Below are 23,460 nucleotides of genomic sequence, written 5' to 3' on the forward strand. Positions count from 1 at the left end.
TACCAATTGGAAGAACAGTCTTGGCAATTCGAGCAAATGAATTTGCCACCCAGATCGCCCAACATGAATCCAATCCAGAATGAAATTTTCACTCTGCAGCAGAGTGTGCCGTGATTTTGAAACTTCGTGGCAGATTAAAACTGTGTGCCAGACCGACATTCGAACTTGGGGCCTTTGCCTTTTGCAGGCAAGTGATGATGATGTTTGGTTTGTGGGGCGCTCAACTGCGTGGTTATCAGCGCCCGTACAATTTCCCAACCTTTGCTCAGTCCAATTTCGCCACTTTCCTGGATGATGATGAAATGATGAGTACAACACAAACACCCAGTCATCTCGAGGCAGGTGAAAATCCCTGACCCCGCCGGGAATCGAACCCGGGACCCCGTGCTCGGGAAGCGAGAACGCTACCGCGAGACCACGAGCGGCGGACAAATTGCAGGCAAGTGCTCTACTAACTGAGCTACCCAAGCATGACTCACAAACCGCCCGCACAATTTTACATCCGCCAGTACCTCATCTCCCAACTTCTGAAATTAATAGAAGTTCTCCCGTGAAACTTGCAGGACTAGCACTACTGGAAGGAAGGAGCACTTGCCCGCGAAAGGCAAAGGTCCCAAGTTCGAGTCTCAGTCCGGCACACAGTTTTAATCTGCGAGGAAGTTTCATGAATCCAATCGAACATTTATGGGACTTAATCAAGAGGTCAGTTCATGCACAAAATCCTTCATCAGCAGCACTTCTGCTATTATAGACAGCTATAGAGGCAAAATGGCTCTATACTTCTGCAGGGGACTTCCAATGCTTCGTTGAGTCCATGCTGTGCTGAGTTGCCGCACTATGCTTGGCAAAAGGAGATCAGACATGATATTAGAAGTACCTCATGGATTTTCACCTCAGTGTATTGTAAGCTGTGTTGAAGCTGGAATGATTGAGTACTACTCAAGAAGAAAATACTTTCGTATAACTACTTTCAGAAAAACCGGATTATATAGCTATTGTAGTACACAACATGTCTAATTATTGTTGTTTCTTTCTGAGAATGGCATCAGTCACTAGAGTGGAGACAACAGTAGTTACTCACCAAAAAGCACTGACAGTAGAAAGCACATTCCAAATGTCAAAGCTTCTGATTCCACGAGTTCCTCACTCTCATGCACAAGAACTTAAATATTATATTTTTGCCACCTATTAAAGAATACAATATGATGCCCCATCAATGGCTCATTGCTGATAATTGTATTCTTTCCACTCTTAATCCTGTCATCATTTTGGTCAAAATTCCCTTGACTTCACAGCACTCTGGTGGGCAGTTTGCAGGTTAAAAATCACCACGGGGTATGAACATGCGGTGCATTTGACCTGCGGTCGTTGCAAGGTGGTGCTGGCAGCAGTCCACATATGCAGAGGTGTCTTTGTGCATGTCAGAGTACGGTGCAGCTACTAAGTGTGCAGACATTTTCAGATGTGATAATGGTGAATGTGTGTTTAAAATGGCTCAAAGAACACACATTGATGACATTATGAGATGGTAGAATACTACAGCGACTTGAGGCTAGTCGAACACAACAGGTCGTAGCACGGGCCCTCAATGTGCCACAAAGTGTTATTTCAAGATTATGCAACGATTCCAGCAGACAGGAAATGTGTCCAGGCACTACAGCACAGGTTGTCCACAGTGTACAAAACCAGAAGAAGACTAATATCTCACCATCAGTGCCTGAAGACGGCCACGAAGTACTGCAGGTAGCCTTGCTCGGGACCTTACCGCAGCCATTGAACAGTTGTCTACAGACACACAGTCTATAGGTGACTGAACAGGCATGGTTTATTCGCCCGGAAACCTGCTAGGTGCATTCCACTTACCCCTGGTCACAGGAGAGCCTGTAAAGCCTGGTGTCAAGAACACAGTACATGGTCATTGGAACAGTGGTTCCAGGTATAGTCTTAACAGTTACTCTCACCGCGTTTTCATCTGGCATGAACCAGGAACCAGATACCAACCCCTTAATATCCTTGAAAGGTATCTGTATGGAGGTTGTGGTTTGATGGTGTTGGGTGGGATTACGATTGGTGCACGTACACCACTGCATGCCTTTGACAGAGGAACTGCAACAGGTCAGGTGTATCGGGATATCATTTTGCACCAGTATGTCCGCCTTTTCAGTGGTGCAGTGGTTCCCCACCTTCCTCCTGATGGACGATAACGCACGAGCTGCCATCGTGGAAGAGTACCTCGAAACAGAACGTATCAGGCGAATGGAGTGGCCTGCCTGTTCTCCAGACCTAAACACCAACGAGCACGTCTGGGATGCTCTCAGTCGACGTATCGCTGCATGTCTTCACACCTCTACGACACTTCAGGAGCTCCGACAGGCAATGGTGCAAGAATGGGAGGCTATACCCCAGCAGCTGCTCGACCACCTGATCCAGAATATGCCAACCCGTTGTGCGACCTGTGTACGTGTGCACGGTGATCATATCCATTTTGATGTACATGCGCAGGAAACAGTGGCGTTTGTAGCACATGTGTTTCGGGACAGTTCTCTCAACTTATCACCAATACCGTGGACTTCCAGATCTGTGTCGTGTGTGTTCCCTACGTGCCCATGCTTTTAGGGCCAGTTTTGTGTAGTGCCACGTTGCATGGCACCACATTCTGCAATTACCCTTAATTTATGAGCATGAGAGTATTATTGACACATTGCTCCACATCAGGTTCTTTGCAACTTGACTGCTTCAACAGTTTTCTTAGAACTGATGCGATATTTTTACAGGCATCTATGCTGCTGTTAACAGTCTACCAACGAACAGGCATTACAACTCTTAATGGGCAAGTAAAATTATTGAAACCAACAACATATCCCCCTCTGCATCTTTTACTATGGGCGTTGGTTTTATCTGTGCTTTATAATTTTATATGGGGGTCATACCACCTGAAATGGTTTAATGTAACTATCAGTGGTTGTTTTCAGTGCTTATGCTTCCATTACATCTGTGCAAAATAACAATACATGTTCTTAAGTAGTTGGCTGTTCCAACCATTTGTGCTAGCTTTTGGTTGCTAGTCTTTCTCAGGAATGAATACCCATTCCTCAACAACATGTAATTTAGTCCTTATGTGGCGAAGAAAGGATATGACTACAAAACTAAATACCAGGAACAGCAGAATGATTGAAGTCTACAAAACCAAACATTAGGTAGACTGAGCAGACAGTCCTTGATATAGTTTGATACTTATATCACAATGTTACTAATGCAAAGCCAGTCTTTTGACACACACTGTTTGCTCAAGTCTTCATGATGTGATGTCTTCAGCTTCAATAGTCTTAAATCTCTATCTCCACCGACGTATAGGGCACAAAGAACATCAGTAAAAACAAAAGCTGTTGTCCAGAGTACTGCCAATGCTAATCACAAATTTTGTTTTGCTTTATTAGAACAGCGGCTAATATCATACATGGCCATGTTCTAGTAAGCCTCTTAGGCTCTATTTGCATTCAGAAGGTGTAGACTTTCAAGCACTAGGTCTTTTCTTCAATTAAAAAACATTTAGCAAAACCTTAAGTCTTGCTGTTTTGCAATACTGAACATGTCCTATAGCTGTTACAGAACTTTAACAGGGCCTAACCAAAGTACTCTTCTCTGAATCCTTTCTGAGGGTAGACAGGTACTGACCAGTAGCCACCCTGAGCCACTGGGAACTTCTATTTGCTGATTTGCTTGGTTCACTTTTGGTTCCACAAGTAACTACAGAAAACCAGTCCATGGGCCTGGATTTCACACATTTTCTCACAATAATGGGTCCCTGTAAATAAGTTATTGCCCATAAACACTGTCAGAATAATAATATCAGACAGACGCTTTATAGGATTCACTGCTGCTTCTGAACACATTTGAGTATCTATAGATACTAACAGTTCCTGTAGCAAGGGCCTGCACATACATCCCCAGATATACTGCCCATCTTAAATGTGATGGGCATATGAATGCACAGACAAGAGAGAGAGAATGCACAGACAAGAGAGACAAACAGTAAGTCACGAAAACCTACCTGACTGATCACTTACATAATAAATGGCAAAGCCAACAGCTAAAATTACAGATCAACGATTCAATTATCAGTGACAAAAACATTTACGAAACAGTAGCAGACAATTTGAATAAAACATAACCGGCATGGATTCAGAAAATATTGTTCTTATTTGAGACAACTGGCATTATTCACACGACACAATGAGTTATCTAGAAAATTACTAAAGCTGACTCCATTTTCCCCAAAGGCTTTTGACATTGTCCCTCCCTATAAGCTTCTTATCAGATTGTGTGCCATTAGAGTTTCATAGTAACTGACAGGAAATTGTTTAAGACTGAAGTGAAACGAGGGGTTCCCAATGAAATTTCATAGTCCCTCTACTCTTCTTTCGCCCTACAAAAAATTTTGGAGACTTTTGAGAACACACTTCGTTGATTGTCTAGTAAAGTCATCAGAAGATCAAAATGAACTGCAAAATGATTTAGACACAATTTCTGTGCGGTGCACTAAGTGGTATTTGACCACAAACAATACAAAGTGTAAAGTCCTCCACACAAAAACTAAATAATCGATTAAATTTCAGTTACACTATAAATACTACAAATTTAAAGGTCATCAATTCAGTAAGTATCAGAGGATTACAATTTAAATTGTTACCATCACACAGAAAATTCAGTGTGGAAGACAACTGGAAGACTGCTTTTTATTGGCAGAAAACCTGGAAGATGCAACAAATCTACTAAAGAGACTCCCTAAACAACCCTTGGCTGTCCTGATCTGGAGGATTACTGTGCCGTATGGGATTCCTTACCAAGTAGGAATGACAGAGGACATCTAAAACAGTTACACAGCAGCTCATTTGAATTATCACAAAAAGAAAAGAGGGGGGGGGGGGGGGTGAGGGGAAGACTCATGGATATGACATGCAAGTTGGTGCAGCAAGTATTAAAATAAAGGCTGTTTTTTTTTTTTTTTTTTTTTTTTTTTTTTTTTTTTTTTTTTTTTTTTTTTTTTTTTTTTTTTTTTGCAAAGAGATCTTTCCATGAAATCTGAAACATCAACTTTCTAGTCCAAATGCAAAAACATTTGGTCGAGTTCCACTTACACATGAAGAAATGGCCACTGCAATAAAATAAGTACAAGCTCACATGAGAAGATTTCAGTGCTCATTTTCCCAAACAAACCATTCAAGAGAGGAATGGTCAAGAAATATACAAACACTAATATGAATTGCAGAGTAATTCAGTAGATCAACATAAATAAACCCACATAAAATGAAGCACACAGAAAGTACAATAACAGTTTTCGAACACCACGCAATACTCTGACAAACAAAACCTGCAAAATCCCAGGTAAATAACAGTGAGGGGCATCCCCCCTCTCCAGGCCACTATGTAGCAGCAGCAAACTTTGTTAATACGGTATAAAGACTTCTGTTCACACACGAGTTCATAAGCTGCAAAGAAAACTATTACCATTAACTACAGTTTTTATCTGTAGGACAATTTTCGATAGAAGTGGAAATGAACAGAGTATGTACTGCATTTCTAACAGAGGGAGTATGATGAAACAATGTTACAGTAACATAGATGAAAAATAAAGTAAAATTAAAAATAAATTAGAGTTCATATTAAAATTATAACACAACTCGTGTGTGACTGAAGTAAGGAAACCAGCAAACTGAAGTCTTGTTTAGATAACACAATTCACTCTTTCTGAGAATGAATTCCTTTACTCTAGGCAGATTAGTTGCTGCAATGACTTTAAATGACCAACTAAAACTGCACCAGACTAGGGCTTTCACGGAAGTGCAGTGCCAATTATGCCATTGAAGCATGAATCATCAACAGTCTCAATGCTCAAATGGTTGTGTGTACCCCACCACTAATGCACTACTTTAACAACATGCCCTTGACCACTTCAAATGTGCAAATTGGTTCCCTTAACTACTTTTTTCCTCTGTTCATTGGGTCGAGACAACACTAACAATTTAATGTGGAAATCAAGCCATGGATACAGAATTTTACTTACACACACACACACACACACACACACACACACACACACACACACACACACACAGAGAGAGAGAGAGAGAGCACTGCCAGAAGTGTATCACAATAAATGAAATGTATCACAAAAATGCCAGAAAAACTGTTTGAAGCAACCAGGAATCAAGTCTTATACTTTGAATTTGTAGTAGGCAACAGTATGTCAACAATCCACACCAAACTGAATTATTCCTTTTACGAAGGAAATGGAAACAAAGGCACTGTTTATACAAAAATTCTGAAAGTTAACTATAATCATCCTGTGTGTTCTTTTTGTTAATCACAAAACTGAGTTGAAAAATCTGAACATTATACTGAAAGATCTAATATGAAAGGAACTGGGCCTTAGTGCATTGGGCCTAAACAATTCCTCTCGGTTAATTTTAGCGAGTTACTATAACAACGAACGACAATCTAGCGCATCTGATCTACTCAAATACAGTAATAAATGTTTCAATTAGACATTTTCTACAGGCCACAACATGTTTACAAATGCACCAATTTGCTCAGCAAATGTAGAATGGTCATCTTGACTACCAAGTCATTGTACACAGTGATACACAGGTAACAGGGTAATGTTAAGACAAATATATTAAGCACTTAACTTCACAGACTAATAAAGGCACAATTCACACAGGGTGCAGTTATTTCTCCAATGTTTTATGTATTTCCTCAATCACAGCAAATAGGGGTGGATGCTACCTGCTGTCAGATAGGAGCATAGAAGTGCATCACTCAAGAGTTTAGGAGAAGTACTGACTGCCAGTCTATCCATTTCAATGAAATACATTCCAAATCTTGTTTACTGAATGGACAGCACCATACTTTCAAACATGTTCACTTTGTCAGCCACCAACTGTTTGCAAAGCTCCAATACACTAGACTATGACTGTTTGTCTTCTTGCATCCATGTGATCTCCATGAAGGTAAGGTTACTGCCACACAGTTCATTTGACAAACAATTGTTTTTACATCATTACAGTAAAACCTCAGTAATTGAAGGTAATTGGGAGCCAGCAGAGCTTGAGTTTGGGATACATATCACACAAAAAATTGACAGTTTTAGAGGCACCATCTTTAAAAATAGATTCGTAACTTCATGTCCACAGTATTATTACAGGAAACAAAGTTATTTCATCAGTTGACATCACCTTGGGGTATGACCATGCGGTGCATTTGACCTGTGGTCGTCGCACAGTGGCACTGTTAGCAGTCCACATATGCAGAGGTGTGTTGGTGCATGTCAGTACGGTGCAGCTGCTAAGTGTGCAGACGTTTTCAGATGTGCTAATGCTGACTGTGTGTTGAAAATGGCTCAAAGAACACACACTGACGACGTTATGAGGGATAGCATACTAGGGCGACTGGAGGCTGGTCAAAAACAGCAGATCGTTGCACGGGCCCTCTGTGTGCCACAAAGGGTGTTCTCAAGATTATGGCAATGATTCCAGCAGACAGGAAATGTGTCCAGGCACTACAGTACAGGACGTCCACAGCGTACACCACCGCAAGAAGACCAATTTCTCACAATCACTGCTCACAGACTGCCACAGAGTACTGCAGGTAGCCTTGCTCGGGACCTTACCGCAGCCACTGAACAGTTGTCTACAGACACACGGTCTACAGATGACTGAACGGACATGGTTTATGTGGTGTCACCGCCAGACACCACACTTGCTAGGTGGTAGCCTTTAAATCGGCCGCGGTCCGTTAGTATACGTCGGACCCGCGTGTAGCCACTATCAGTGATTGCAGACCGAGCGCCGCCACACGGCAGGTCTAGAGAGTCTTCCTAGCACTCGCCCCAGTTGTACAGCCGACTTTGCTAGCGATGGTTCACTGACAAATTACGCTCTCGTTCGCAGAGACGATAGTTAGCATAGCCTTCAGCTACGTCATTTGCTACGACCTAGCAAGGCACCATTACCAGTTACTATTGATGCTGTAAAACATGTACCGTCAAGGGCGATGTTCACCAATTATGGATTAAAGTTAAGTATTCCAGAAGCTACATACGTTTTTTACTAGTCTCATTCCGTGTCCTGTTCCAGACCTCACGCCAGCCTGCGTGAGCTTAAACGCATGCCTTTCGGCTTCCTGTCATAGTGGATTGGCTGTCTTGCCAATCCACAACAGTTTATTCGCCCTGAGACCTGCAAGGTGCATTCCACTGACCCCTGGTCACAGGAGAGCCCGTAAAGCCTCATGTCAAGAACACAGTACATGGTCATTGGAACAGTGGTCTCAGGTTATGTTCATGGATGAGTCCAGTTATAGTCGGAACAGCGATTTTTGCCGCATTTTCATCTGGCGTGAACCAGAAACCAGATACCAACCCCTTCATATCCTTCAAAGGGACCTGTATGGAGGTCGTGGTTTGATGGTGTGGGTTGGGATTATGATTGGTGCACGTACACCCCTGCATGTCTTCGACAGAGGAACTGTAACAGGTCAGGTGTATCGGGATGTCATTTTGCACCAGTATGTCCGCCTTTTCAGGGGTGCAGTGGGTCCCACCTTCCTCCTGATGGATGATAACGCACGGCCCCACTGAGCTGCCATCATGGAGGAGTACCTTGAAACAGAAGATATCAGTTGAATGGAGTGGGCTGCCTGTTCTCCAGACCTAAATCCCATCAAGTACATCTGGGATGCTCTCGGTCGACGTATCGCTGCACGTCTTCACACCCTTAGGACACTTGAGGAGCTCCGACAGGCACTGGTGCAAGAATGGGAGGATATACCCCAGCAGCTGCTTGACCACCTGATCCGGATCAACCCATTGTGCGGCCTGTGTACGTGTGCACGGTGATCATATCCCATTTTGATGTTGGGGTACATGCACAGGAAACAGTGGCGTTTTGTAGCCCATGTGTTTCAGGACGGTTTTCTCAACTTAACACCAATACCGTGGACTTACAGATCTGTGTTGTGTCTGTTCCCTATGTGCCTATGCTATTAGCGCCAGTTTTGTGTAGTGTCACATTGTGTGGCATCACATTCTGCAATGATCCTTAATTTATTAGCACGAGTGTATTTCTACTATACGTATTTTATTTTTTAAAATAAAATAAGACATATAGTTTGTTTTATGAAGAACTCTTGTTCTTAGCAGTGTAGCCCCACAATCTTTGTGGAAGTATATCGTCAGTTGATATCACATTGTGTTTCTCCACGCAGCGCAGTGGTAATTCAAATGCCACATTCCATCACTAAGACTTACTTTATTAACACCATCATCATCCTCTTTTTAACTACAATGTCTGTTTCCTTTAGTTACAATTTCCACACTGTCTGTCACTTCACTTCATACTTTTTGTTTTGGTTCAATCAAGCTTCTGCAAACCAGTCAACATCATCCTTTAAATTAATTTTTGTTAGAGCAGTTTGTACTGATTGGTGCTCATTCTCTGTGAAGTGCAGATGTGGTAATAACTTACCCTGATACTTTTTTTCAAACACACCAGCATTTATTGGTCCACTGGTTGCACAAGGCTAGTAGTCAATGTTTCAGAAATGAACTGCATACAGCTGAGAGAATTTTATTTCTGAAACATGGATAATTACCACTACAGTTGCCCCCAACAAAACCTATTTGTACAGCTAGTAGTATTGGGAGGTATGAAAATTGCATAAATATCTCCACCACTAAGTTATTCAACTTTGGGGTGACATACTACATTACTTACATTAGATTAAGGATTACTTTCGGTGGTAATTTTTTTGCCTGTTAAGTATTTTTTTTGTGTGGCATGAAGGTGTAAAAAAAGACTACGTCAAAACTAAGATATACATGCATGCACTTTTTCAATTTTTATGCAAAACTGTTAAGTTCAACATCTGTATATTTTTGAATGGGGCACTGCTGCAAGCTAGGACTGTTACTATATCTTTTGATTTACCATAATCTGGAGCAGAATCATCATTTGTAGCTGCTGGCATCTTAATCTGGGGCATGCTATAACAGAGTCCTGCCTCATCACTATAATAAACTCAATTCAGTGACGGATTTTCCTGATTTATTACATTTTTATTTTTTCTTGGATCACTCAGAAAGTTCCGCTGTCAGTGGATTACTTTACACCACAGATTTAAAGATGCCGCACACTATATCGCCTTTTCCACCAACCAGCCTCCTGGAAATTGCAGAGAAACTCTCACCTCCTAAATCCTGTCAAAATTAAAGTGCCTTCTTCTGAATCATTAGACTACTTATTGCACTTCCTTTAGCTCACTGCTGAGTAAACCACAGACAAAGGTCTTTACTAGTCTTTTCATGGCTTTACAATCAGTGAATTTTGACTTTCACTGTATGCATACGCTTCTCAGCCATTAGTCACAAATTTTCAATTTTATACATGATACACTTTTGAATTTTTGAAACATAGTAATCATCCATTGCCCACATTGAAATAAATGGAGTCTCAGATTGCCAGGGCTCTAATTACTGAGGTTTTTCTACACTCAGTCTTGCTCTCAAAGAGATCAATGTTGCAGACATCTGCTCTCCTCTGCACCCTAAAGGAATGTTGTGTTTTAATCTGAACACATTTCAGCATACACACCATGGAAACTTTACTCTGAGTTCCACTGCACCAATGAACTGTCTCTCCCTTCTTTGTGTTATTCTCAATGCAAAATTCTGGAAGAATCTTAAACGCAAATTCAGCACACACAATTTTAACTGGGCTGAGCCTAGATTGTACAATCAAAACACTGTGGTGCTGCACCTCAGGAAGGTGGATGGTGTTGCGTGAAAAAATTCATTAGTGACACTCTAGTTGGTGCCCCTTGTTTAACTGCGGAGTGTAGTAAATGTCTTCTTTGCACTGTCACTCAGTTTATACATTCTAATCTGCAATTCGGAACAGCATCCTGTTTACTACTGCCATTTGCAGTATACCAAACCACTTGTTTACATATTACTCACGCCTCTGATACGTGAAATACAATACGTCTTAAGTTTGTATCAAAGTAAAAGCCTGAAGGAAGTGTGCCTAAGTAAATGTATAGGTTAGTATCAGCAGGCCAGTCAACCTGTCCAGCATGTTCAAGGTCAGTCTCTAATGCGATAATAAGAAGAAACAACTTTGTTTCTTTAATGTCACTGCCTTTAGTGGAAGCGACCCCCTCCCACCCTCCTTTTTTTTTTTTAATTTTGAACCCGTAATGTTCCGATACTGCAGTATCTTCTGATGCGTACTTTCACTACAGTGACACTGAATGGTCAAGCTACCGTTAAAGTTTCACATTATTGCAGTCTTTTTCAACTGCTATAATCTACAGCATTGGTTCCCAACATGAAGGTTATTACCCCGTTTGGGATAAAATGAAATTCTGATCAACAATGAAACTAAATTATTGATAGAACCATTACTGTTACTGTTTTGTAGCACTTTAATACTGCTTACACATGTCGACAATAACTACTTTTTCCAATGTAGCTATAAGCATTAACACATGACAGAATATGATGGAGGGAACAGTTTGTGAAATTAGTTCTACACACACATCTTTCTCACATAGTCCACCCATTACACACATACTTTGTATCATGCATCTATAGCAGTGAAATTTGCACATATTTATCACATATGCTTAAATCTCTCATGGAAATACCTTCTACAAGTTGGAGGTAGTTCCTGTAACAGACCAAAAATGCTTCAATATTTGCTTTGAAAAAATAAACCAGTTACTTGACAACATGATGCAACAGTAAATTCATCATCCTCATCCGCCATTGGCCGTGTTCACGTACATAGTATTAGCAGCCTGAAGGCTTCCAATTTCTGTCCTTTTAGTAGAAGGAGTATAGCAATCAAGTGATTTACTGACAGTACATATTGTGTACACATTTTAACTTGGTTGATTTTAAATGGGACTGCATTGGTGTTGGCAAAGCAAGTGCAACTACAGAGAACACTGGTGTAGAGAAATATTGTTTCTCTTTTTTTCTTCTTCTATGCATGGGGTTGTTTGAAATAGATGGTACCAACTGTCTCAGTGACTCCTTACTTCTTGGTTTAATGAGACACCTGTGAAGCCTAAATGTAATGCACCTTTCTTTCGCCTATAAAAATAAGTATTCAAAGAATTTTTTTCATTCTACAGTGTAGTCAAGTGATAATGTAGAGATAATACAACTGTATTGAGGGGTGGTCTCATTTCTCTAGTATCGTCCTTAATTTAATGTAACAACTTACAAGTGCTTTTAATGTTTGACAATACACTTAGGGCTATGAATAGCATAGAGAAAACTAGTTTCCAAGTGTCTTCGGACATAGTAGTAGCATACTGATGGGCAGTACTTTAGAATTATGTACAAGTGAGACAAACTGAACTGGCTTTGATGTGAGGAAGTTAAGTGGTGGTGGTTGTTGGGATGTTTAAGGGGGACTAAACAGCGAAAGGAAGTTAAGTCTGATACTTCTCTCGTAAGAGATGTTTTGCAGTTAATTATATCAGTACATACAGAACTGGTATCACACATGTATTGTCACTGGCTAGTGAGTCGTCTCGTTAAAATCTCAGCCTTTTCAATCACGAAATGGTCTGGAATAATGTGCAGACAGTGTTAAGTCCAACCAAAAAGTTGCTCATCCAAACAGTGACAACATGGGAGATGTCATGGTGGTATCAGGTCTACACATTTGCACTATTTCAATATGTATGTAAGAAATAACATATGACGTAAAAATTTCAACCATCCATAGTTCATTACAACGATTACCTTCAGCATGAATGCAAGTGATTTTTTTTATATATCTCAGGACATCAAGCTCAAAATTGGCCATAAATTAAGAAACATATTCACTCCCCACGAGATGCCGTATACGCTATATGCCCAAGCAAATATTTTTCTCAATTTATGCCAATGTTGAACTTAATGTCCTGTAATATATGTTAATGACAAACTCAATGGCTTGAAAATGGCATAGAAGGCCAAAACCTGGGCTGTAATTAAATAAACAAGAATACAGTCATATGGCAGTGTGTTCATTTAAAAATTATTGTATGACTGTTGCTCAGCAACATCAAAAACTGTTTATCAAGTCATTAGTGAATAGAACCACAAATTATGAAGTATCATATGAAGAATTCTCGTACTGGCACTTCACCTAAGATAGGTTCAGAAACCCTTCAACCTAAAGGTGTTTGATACAGTAGTGACTACTGCCTGTGTAATGACGAGATTACTAAGAAACAACACGTGGTACAGAACACCTGCTACTACAATGAAGGTACCCAGGGTGATAAAATACATGGTTACCCAAACCTGCCAAATATATATACATATGAAATTGTGCTATTGCTCTAATTTTAGAAATTTAATAAAAACCAACAGGTAGTAACTCCACTTCAGATTACTGATGTCCATGCATCACACAATCAGTTACAAGCTTTTGTTCATAATTTCAAACCTGGCCTATTAGGGACAGGGATAGGGATGGCTGAACAGCAGACCCAGACATTGTGTGGGTAAAGAATAACACTTTGAGGGAGGTGGAAATGGGGAGGATATTCCTTGTTTCTGGAAATGTTTAAAATTACAAGCTCTGATATAATGTGATTTGGGCATTCCAGTAGAGGGTAATAATGGGGTGCCATCACTGTAGCTGGCCAGTAAGAATAGTTTGGAAGTTACACGTGTGGGAGGATCTACATGTGGATCACCAACTATCTAATTTACTATAATATCAGAGACTGAGTCCGCCTTGATGCAAAACACCTTGTTATTCATTTATTTCTTTATTATCCCAAACTAGTTTTGGCGACAAATATCACCATCATCAGTGGTTTTTTAAAATCTTATTTAGTGTATGTTACAGCATGCTTTAAGCAATTATTGGCACTGTTTGCGACATGTTTTCTGTGCTATTTTTTTCTGTTGCTGTTTTTTACTTATCGAACATCATGTCATGTTTGTAGGATGGTATCTGGCTGCTTATATACACAGAAAAACAAAACTTTCACACTTTGTTTCTGATCCATAATGTGTTGTGTAAATTTAGTTCGTAAGTGTCTTATCATGACATAGTACATTTATTTGTTTATATAATTTGTGGCTGAATGTATCACCTGGCTTAGGAATAACCATTCACCGAAAATTATAGGTGATAAATCTTTTTGATTACAACATTAACCACTGTTAAAGTGTGCTGTTTACATTTTCAGTGACAGGATTACACAAGATATAAGAGCAAAACCAATCGTTTTCACATCTACGCAACGAAGATTTTCTCCTGGAAATTTTTTCAAACTCTATGCGTAACTACATTAGTTCCATTAAATTTGAAAATGTATTCCACTGAAATGAGTGACATATTAAATGTTCTTAAGGAAGTACTTGTTGTGATGTAGTAATTTTAATTTGTTAAGATTAACTGAAAAGAATGACAGCTATTTCAGGAGGAAGATTCTTGCTTGTTTTTCTGACCTGGAATATTCAATTTTTTTCTCTTTCCCCGCCATTACAAATAAATGGGCTATGCCTGCTTCTTGTCCACTATTAAGTTTCACAAAAAGTAAATTCTTACACATAACAGCCATGATTACAGAAGTTCAGAATTCCAACATTTGTATGTTCTGATATTTTTCTCCAACAAGTTGTCACAATGATCGCGTGCCACAAGCGAATAGACTGGTATTGTACAATAAGTATAACATCACTTCATATAAGTGACAAGAAATAAAATGACTATCACAATACAAATCCCACACATACAAACAAAGCAGTTTTGCATCGTCATCTTACAGTTAGAACACCCCAAATTCAAATCCACATTACATGGTTGAGTAAACCATATATTGCCAACATAAATCTCTCCATTTACTCAGCAATAAATCAATCAAAGTGTTTTTTTCTGTTTTGCACAACTGAGAAGGTTTTCTAATTAGTCACATTCCCATCTTCAGTGGAGCCTCATTCGACAAGTATTACAAACACTTAAGTGTTCCTACTGTTAATTTGTGTCATTTAAAATACGAAAGAAATGTAGATGTGTAATTCCACACACCTGTCAATTTAGATTAATTGATTTTTCCTTTGTAAGGAAATCACAAAAAATTTTAACTGTTTCCGAACACCGAGAGATCATTGCAGTTACAACTTCTTACACAATTACCTGTTGTTGGATAACAAAATGTCTGATAAACTTGTGTATCTCAAAGATACTAAGTACAGAAAAGCTCAATTACAAAGCTGAACTGGGCAAGAACCCTTAGAATCTTGATGAAAAAATACTGCATATCTACTGCACAACACATAGATCAGGATGGCAATGCTCTCTGCTCCCCCCCCCCCCCTTTTTCACTGAAATCTTTGTCCTGATGGCATATTGATCTGCTGCACAGCCCAAGATCAAGGTTGACAGATGTCAATGCAATCAAGAGTTGGCAAAGCCAACAAATGTTAAAGCCAAATAAAGGTTGTGGTAACAAACTAATTGGTAGTGAAGCCTAATGTTTACATCCACACCAACTGAAAAAATGCAACTGGTGTCCACTGTGTAACTAACTACATTATAAACCTATGTCTCCATTTGCACAGTCTTTGTATTCAGCTTTTTACTAAGTTCCACACAGTGTAATTTAATCAGCAAACTTTCGGGCACTTATTTGTTCTTAATAAACAAGAATCACACGCACAATTGCTCCTACATGAAACAAAGACCAACTGAAGATGTTGGTAACTGACGATTACACAGTAAATTTACTGTTTTATGCAATGTTACTGATAAATCAAGTGCAAAATGTTTCCTGCACATGCCAGTTAACTGTACTCTCAGTAACACCACAATGTCGTCCATATGATAGCTTGGGGGGAAAGGAGGGCTACACCTAGGGGTATCTAGTATTTTTAATATAGTCGAAGACACATGGCAACAAGTAGCCATAAAATGTTCCTGCTCTGACCCTGTTAAAAACTTGTGTAACACCAACTCAAATCATCTGATTACACTTTTTTTTCCTTTCCCTGAGAGCTAGGGGGAGGTGGCAGCCCCCTGGGTAATTCTTTCCTTCTTTGGAAGACAGCTCTCTAATGCTTACTTTTAGGAACTGTTAAAATCAAATGTAGAAACTGTCAGATAACCAAAACCAACATCGAGCTAAATTAATCTGTTCTCTTGATTATCCTCCACATGGCCAGTTTTTAAAAAAAAAACCACGTACCTCCTCCTAAACCACTGGGCCAATTTCAATCACACTTGGTACACATATCACTGCCTGGAAAGAATCTTTGTGGGTGTAAGAACCATGTACCTATCAAGCGGGTGGGTGTGAGAAAGTAGTACTGCCCACAACATGTGAATACTATGACACTTCATCCAGTATTCGAGAAAGAGCACTTTGTGACTTACAACTTTACACACCATTTCAAATTTCATGAAACTTTTTCTCACTGACAACAGCCACAAAATGATAAAAGAAATTAAAAAATTATAATTTGCAATATTTTCAATATTCATGCACTACAGCTGTCACATTGGGCACAACACTGCTTTTTATTATTTTTTTACTACTATCTGTCTACATCAAAACCAGTCTTAAGACTGAAGACCATATCAACAACTATTTGCTGCATGTACAACACATAGTTCTGGAGATGTGACATCATAAACACTGACACAAAAAATAAAACTGCTGAGTAAAATTTGCTAGATATACAGGTGAACTGTGTGTGCAGCACGTGTTAAATATATGTGACGTGCATATGAAGGCATAACTACAATTAAAAAACTACTCCTAAGCCCCTGCATTGATTTCAAACAAACTTTGTACACATACTACTTACTAGAGAGAAAGAAATACTGTGAAGTTAAGAACCACCAACCTTCTATAGGGGTATGGGTGATAAAGTGGAGAGAGAAGAGGTGGGAGGAGACAGAGGGAAAGAGGAGCTGGACCAATAGACTAGAATAAATACAAATCTGGCAACACCGGGTACTGAGCCAGGAACTAAAGCTTTGTCACCACTATGTTACAGAACAGTACGAGATGAAGGATTCCCTTCACCTATGTAGGAACACAAAATGCTGTATACTTTGCGTACATTTGTTATTGTGAACACATGCGTCATAATTGCCTTAAATCTTGATGTCAACACTACGCAACAAGAACTGTGTAATGACAGCACATACAGTGAACCAACACATTACTAAGACTACAGGAAACTAGACTTAAGATAAACAGGTGAATGATGAAATGACAAATACAGCTATTCACAATACCTACCACCCAAATTAACTATGAAGAATGGAACAAAACAAAAGAAAAAGTGCTTTCTTCAATGCTCTCATTTCCCCAAATACATGTATTTCAACAACAACATACACCAGACCTCTCACCTATATCAAATTCCACAAAAAAATGTTTGACAGCATTCTTGGTTCCTGATATTATACAAATGTAAATTACCTGTGTAAAGTGCAGTCCCCTTTTTAGGTACGGACATCAGGTGCCTCCAATAGCAGTAATTAATAATTTATTCCAGAGTTAAAAATCAATACCCTAACTTCATAGAGCAGTTATAATTTTTATCTCCCATTTACACAGAAAACTTTGTATCACATGCAAATTGCTCTTAGGACCATTGTGTACTAAACATAGAACGCGAACAACAAACAATCAGTTGTTACAAGCTCTACAGAGATATATTTTTGAACAGTTAGCACAGTTTGAAGTTTAGCAAGGAATGACGACATATAAAAGTCTCAAAACAGGAAAATGACACACCCAAAATTTTATGGAATTAAATTCAACATACAATGAACAGCACATGGGGCAAGTTTAAGGAAAAAATCCCAGTGCTCTTCATTCACAAATGTAGCAATGGCACCTATTATAATCATGCTACCACAGCAGTACCAACAGTTCAGAGACAATTATTATAGTGCATCAATTTAACATCCTGTCAAACTAACTTTTTGTAAACATACTTCCAGACTCTTCTAAGTGCATCTCATATTGCCAAAAGTAACTCAACACTGACTCCAAAATAATTATAGTGAAATTAGCAGTGCATGCAAACTGACTGACATATTCAATATGGAGGAGGAGATTAGTGTTTAATGTCCCATTAACAATGAAGTCATTAGAGACAGAGCAGAAGCTCAGATAAGGAAGGATGGAGAAGGAAAGAAGCATGCCCTTTCAAAGGAACCATCCAGGCATTTGCCTTAAGAGATTTATAGGGAAATCACAAAAAACTAGATCAGGATGGCCGTATTCGGGCTTGAACCATCATCATCCCAAATGTGACTCCAGTGTGCTAATCATTGTGCAACCCTGCTAGGTATAATCAATATGGAAACAAGGAATACATATCTTGGAAAATTCAGAAATTTTATTTCACAGTTAGCAGAAAACACTGGTAAGGTGAAGAGATGGTCAAGGAACTGCCTCTTTATGTTCTATTACACAAGCACAGTAATCAACTACCAGTACTCATGTAACACCTTTCGAAATCACACCAATGACTGACATTCCATTTACTTGGCAATGTTTCAGCTATCTGACATTACATTGACCACTTTAGTGTTCCATACTTCTTGCTTAAATGTATAACATGGCCATTCAACCTTATTACTAATGAAATATTACCACAATTCCTACTCACTGCCAAGTCCCTCTGAGGATGTAAAAGCTTCTAAACATAAACATTGTTCATTATGTCGAGTAATGCTGTGTTCTTGTCATTTAAAACGCAAAGTTCTCCCAGAATACTAAGCCATTCACAGTACCTATTGATATATACATATACCAAAAGAATACTGTAAGTTAACACTCGTAAAACAAGCATGCACAACATATTAAATTAAGCGCATAACATTAATTTACCAAATAATACAATACAAAATTTACAATAATGACAAACACAAGAACCCAAGTTGGACCATCATGAGTGTAAACAACCTGTACGTGATGCTAGGAATGGTTTCATATTAATACTTCTGAAAACGATAAAACAGCTGAACAGTAAGAACGTCCGTACAAACCACTATCAAACTTTATCACTAACAGCGGAAGTATTAAGGCTAATCCCAACAGTTACAAAATTTTTCTGCATATCTGGAGGTTTTCATTAAAAATCTTGCACGACCAAACCTGCGTGTACCAAAATCGCGGGCACTATATTCCACAAAGCTTTTGGAAACAGACGTATACACCCATTACCTGAAATAATAATATTTCATACGGATTTCTTGTGTTGCGTTAAGAAAGATAACATTTGAAAATGAAAAACCCTGACACCTATAAGCTATAACTGCAACAAAGCGGAAATTTATCTTACGACGACCGACAGAACTTAATCAGAAAGACACGTTCTTCACAGTTTTATACCGAAACTAGTTTCATACAAAATCACCAGTCAAGGCCTTTAAATGTCAGTGCTACAGGTAACCTGATGTTCCAACCCAGCACTATGCTCGTTATTTACTCACTCTGTTTCGGTACACAGTTTTGCAGTTGCCACCGTGAAACTTTTAAACTACACATGCGAAGTAAACGCCCTCATTACTTGAATTGTCAGCTCTGTCACGTAATTACACCGAAAACAGTCCTTCAAATAGTTCCAGAATTATTGTTTAATTTAAAATAAATAGCCACTAATAGCAGTATTTACAGTAATATTGTACAATACCTTTAATGCAAAAACCTTTCTGCAGCTCACCGCTTGACCCCTGCTTCCTTGCTTCTTTGAAAACACTCGCCACTGAGTAGTAATTTATACCGCCATATCTTGAAGTTTGAGTCATCAGCAATCACTCCACATCCTCACACTTATTACGCTGGTCGATACATTCAGAATCCCGATTCTCATTCGGACTTCATGTATAACTTTACCATTAGTCAAACTAAAATCTTACAACACTTACCGTGAACAAACTACCGTTATCTTGGGCGATGGCTCCTCCACTTCCGTTGACGCATGCGTTCTGAAACTTTCAGCTCGACAGTGCAAAAGGTATTGTAAAATATCCCCTTTGAAACACACAATACACTAAATTGGCAATAAAAACAATTTCAGAGCGCTCGAATCATTAACGAGGCGTGAAATCTTTTATTTTCAAAAACAGTTATTACCCACAGATTGGAAACAAGGATCAGACAATACTGGGCAGGTTGCCCACCTTGCTATTTTAATCATAATGTCGCTCGTAAGCAAAATTTCGTGAGGAACGTGTGACAAAATAAAATTCTATACAACTTTCATTTTATATTTGTATTCAAATTTATGTGTAGTTAACCGTGTTGCTCCGACTAAAAATCTGTTTAAATTAGCCGACAAAAGTAAAAATCCAAAATAAATAAATTATATAAATATTGATATATCGATATAAATTGCTTTTTCTCTGTTTTTGTACCTTGGAAAAAGTTACTACGGTGAAATGAAAATGGATCGAGATGCGCGGGAATTCAAAAGTCTACTGTTTTACTGGGCTACTCAAGGGAATCATTTACATACATATTTTCCAAATTACTGTGAAATGTATGTCAGAGGGTATTTTGCATCGTATTCTGTATTGAGATCTACTCTCAGTCCAATCACATATGAGAAGTGGAAATGAATTACGGCATTGCTTATTATCCACCAAATGAATTGTTGTCCATTAAATCTTTTCCTCGTGACTCTTACAAGCGGTATATTGAAAGTAGCGCGATATTACTTAATACTTCATCTACCGCAACTACTCAAACTTTTTAAACATCTTTTCCCTTGATAACTGTGCAACATAGTAATAAATTCGTTCAAGGATCATTATTACAATGGAATATTTTTTGCCAGCTTCTTGCAAGGAAAAAAACATAGCACATGAATACATAATAATAACTAGTGGACACAGCAATGCTTTGTAATTGCGAAATTCAAATAGGAATTGGAATCCTTCTCCCCTCTCTCAGTCCGTCTCCTCCCATCGCCCCCTGACACTTTGTCACCACCTTCCCCTCACTGTGTCCACTTCCTCCCCCCTCTCTAAGTACATCTCCTCGCTCTCACTCTATCAAGACCTCTTCTCTCCTTACTCTGACAATGAGACTTGTTTGTTGTTATTGCAAATTTAACCATGATTGAGAAGTGAAGTCGCTTAAACTGAATGGGTAAAAAGGTTGAGATCATTTGCATGCATACTAGGACTGAGAGAGATGTTCCCACTTGCTGGTTATGTGAAAATGGTAGCTTCAGTGACAGTATTTAGCGAAGATATAATCTGTAAATGCGTTGTATTACTAAGTTTAGGACGATTCAGATTCTGTAGTAGTATTCTAATCATAAGTAGTAAGCAATAAATACAAGTTTCCTGTTTTCTGTAAAACCGATGTCGAGAAAGAAAACAAAACAGCACTTTATTGTGTATACCATTTTTGTTTAAAATTATATGTCAGAACAAAGAATGTATATGGCAGAAATAATTTGTATAATGGTTTAATGGTAGGAGATCACGTGGCAGAGTGAAACAAGTAGTATAAATTTAGTTGTAGGTCCTATTTTATTTAGTACAATAACATTGTAGAACATCGAATAAATAGTTTCTTGTTAGCACATTGTAGAACATAACTTACAGAGTTGAGAAATTTTTCTAACATCTGTAATTATAATTCGAAATCAACCTTACACTTGTTTCACTGTGGCCCATGTATGGGAAGTGCTGAAACAGTTGATGGGGCACAGTGATAGAAATATTTTTAACATTTCAGCTTGTTTTAACCAAAAACACAATAGCATAATAATTATTGGGCATTATCATTTAAAAAACTACATTCTTAACCCTGAAACAATATAGTCTACTTAGGTTGCTTCATACCATCTTAAGAGCCTTTTCCTTTGGTTACAACAGTAATGTAAAATTTCTTCCTACTGGAAGTTTCTAATTGCACCAAAACATAATCATCAAGTTGTGCCTCCCTCTTGAGATCCTTATTCTCATCTGGCTCTTCATCCATTTCTTCATCATTATAAGAATCATCTAGGATAATAGCATCAGGGTTGCAATTGCTAGATTCTGAATCATACCATTTTCACTTTGCAAAAAGTGACCGCTTCACCTGCGATGTGTTCCTTTTTGCGTATTAAATTTTCGTGCTGTGCTTTCATTTCTGGTGAGCTGGTAGTAGTGATACATTTGCCCTTCCTGTAGCCATGTCTTTCGTTTTTCAATTTACTAGCTTTGGGGTGAGCATGAACATTTTCAGGAGAATATTTGAACACTTGTGAATTTTCTTTTGATGAGGTATCCTCACATGAAACCTCCCATTGTATATCAATTTCCATCAAAAATGACTCCTGTTCCACCAAAGCTTCAAAAGGGCAATCAGTAAGATAACTGCCCAGAAAGTCTGCTTCTGTGAAGACAACTTTATCAAAAGGAACAATTACTGTTTTGCGAAATGTTTGTTGGTGTCATTGCTCTCTATTGAGCTATATTTATGCAGCTCGGAACATTGTAAATGGGGAATGTTTGACCAGGATGCTACATAAGCCAACTGTCCACAGCAGCATGGCTTAAAAGCACCAACATCTAGAGACTGGAATTGGTTGGTGAAATGTTGTGGCAACTTAAGAATTGTCACACCATGGTTCTTTACTATTTATAACACTTCAATAGATAAATGACTTTCGTAGTTATCATAGAGAAGTAAAGCTGGTCCCTCTTTTGAACTGTTAGAATGTTTAATAAAGTGCTTCATCACTCATACAATGAACTCAGCTATCATCCAGCCAGAAGGGATAGCTGACCCTAGAATTCCAGAAGCAGAAAGATCAAGCATATGGGGCTTGAAGGAAACCATGGGGAAATCATCACAGGTGGAATTGTATTGTCATTACCAGAAACAATGCAGGACATAGTCACAGATGTTCCATTCTGTGCGCTTACTTACTTGTTTTAGATCGTTTTTTGCAACTACTTTTGGAGGTTTTTGGACCATACTAGCGCAGGTTTCATCTAAATTAACCCTCGAGCAGACGCCCCATTTTTCATTACAGGAGCAGGTGTGCAGCGTACTTTGTATACATGTAAAGAATAGCTCGCTTTATAATACCAGGGTAAGCATGTAACAGACAAAATCATACTTTAATTATAGTTTAGTTAAACAATGATAAAATAAACTTATGTAATATATGCTAAAGCACTGTTTTTAAACAATAATGAAATAAACTTTCATTGTATTAGTCTGTTGCCATAGACAGGTGTTACCTCACAGTAATGACCCACTCAAAGTACTACACTGTGCATTTGCGTTAGATCCCAGCCAACCACTTATCTCATTACTCATTATCTCACTGACAGCTGCATCATTATGGGATTGTGCTGCTAGCTCGTAATCTGGGTCATTTTCGTGAACAGAACAAAAGTTATTTCTCACACAGCT

At 38.8% G+C, this 23,460-nt stretch overlaps 1 protein-coding gene across 3 annotated transcripts in view; it reads right to left on the reverse strand.

The window, feature by feature from the left end:
* Positions 1–20,225, reverse strand: part of LOC126183273 (ras-related protein Rap1) — a 58,467-nt gene extending 38,242 nt beyond the window's left edge. Inside the window, exons 1-2 of one of the 3 annotated variants that reach the window (XM_049925096.1) lie at positions 19,965–20,225; positions 19,730–19,877 (exon numbers count right to left, since the gene is read on the reverse strand). The gene's annotated coding sequence lies outside the window, so the exon portion shown is untranslated. The other 2 variants (XM_049925093.1, XM_049925095.1) reach the window with 2 other exon arrangements.
* Positions 20,226–23,460: the final 3,235 nt, after the last annotated feature.

Source organism: Schistocerca cancellata, chromosome 4, assembly GCF_023864275.1.
Source record: "Schistocerca cancellata isolate TAMUIC-IGC-003103 chromosome 4, iqSchCanc2.1, whole genome shotgun sequence".
NCBI lineage: Eukaryota > Metazoa > Arthropoda > Insecta > Orthoptera > Acrididae > Schistocerca > Schistocerca cancellata.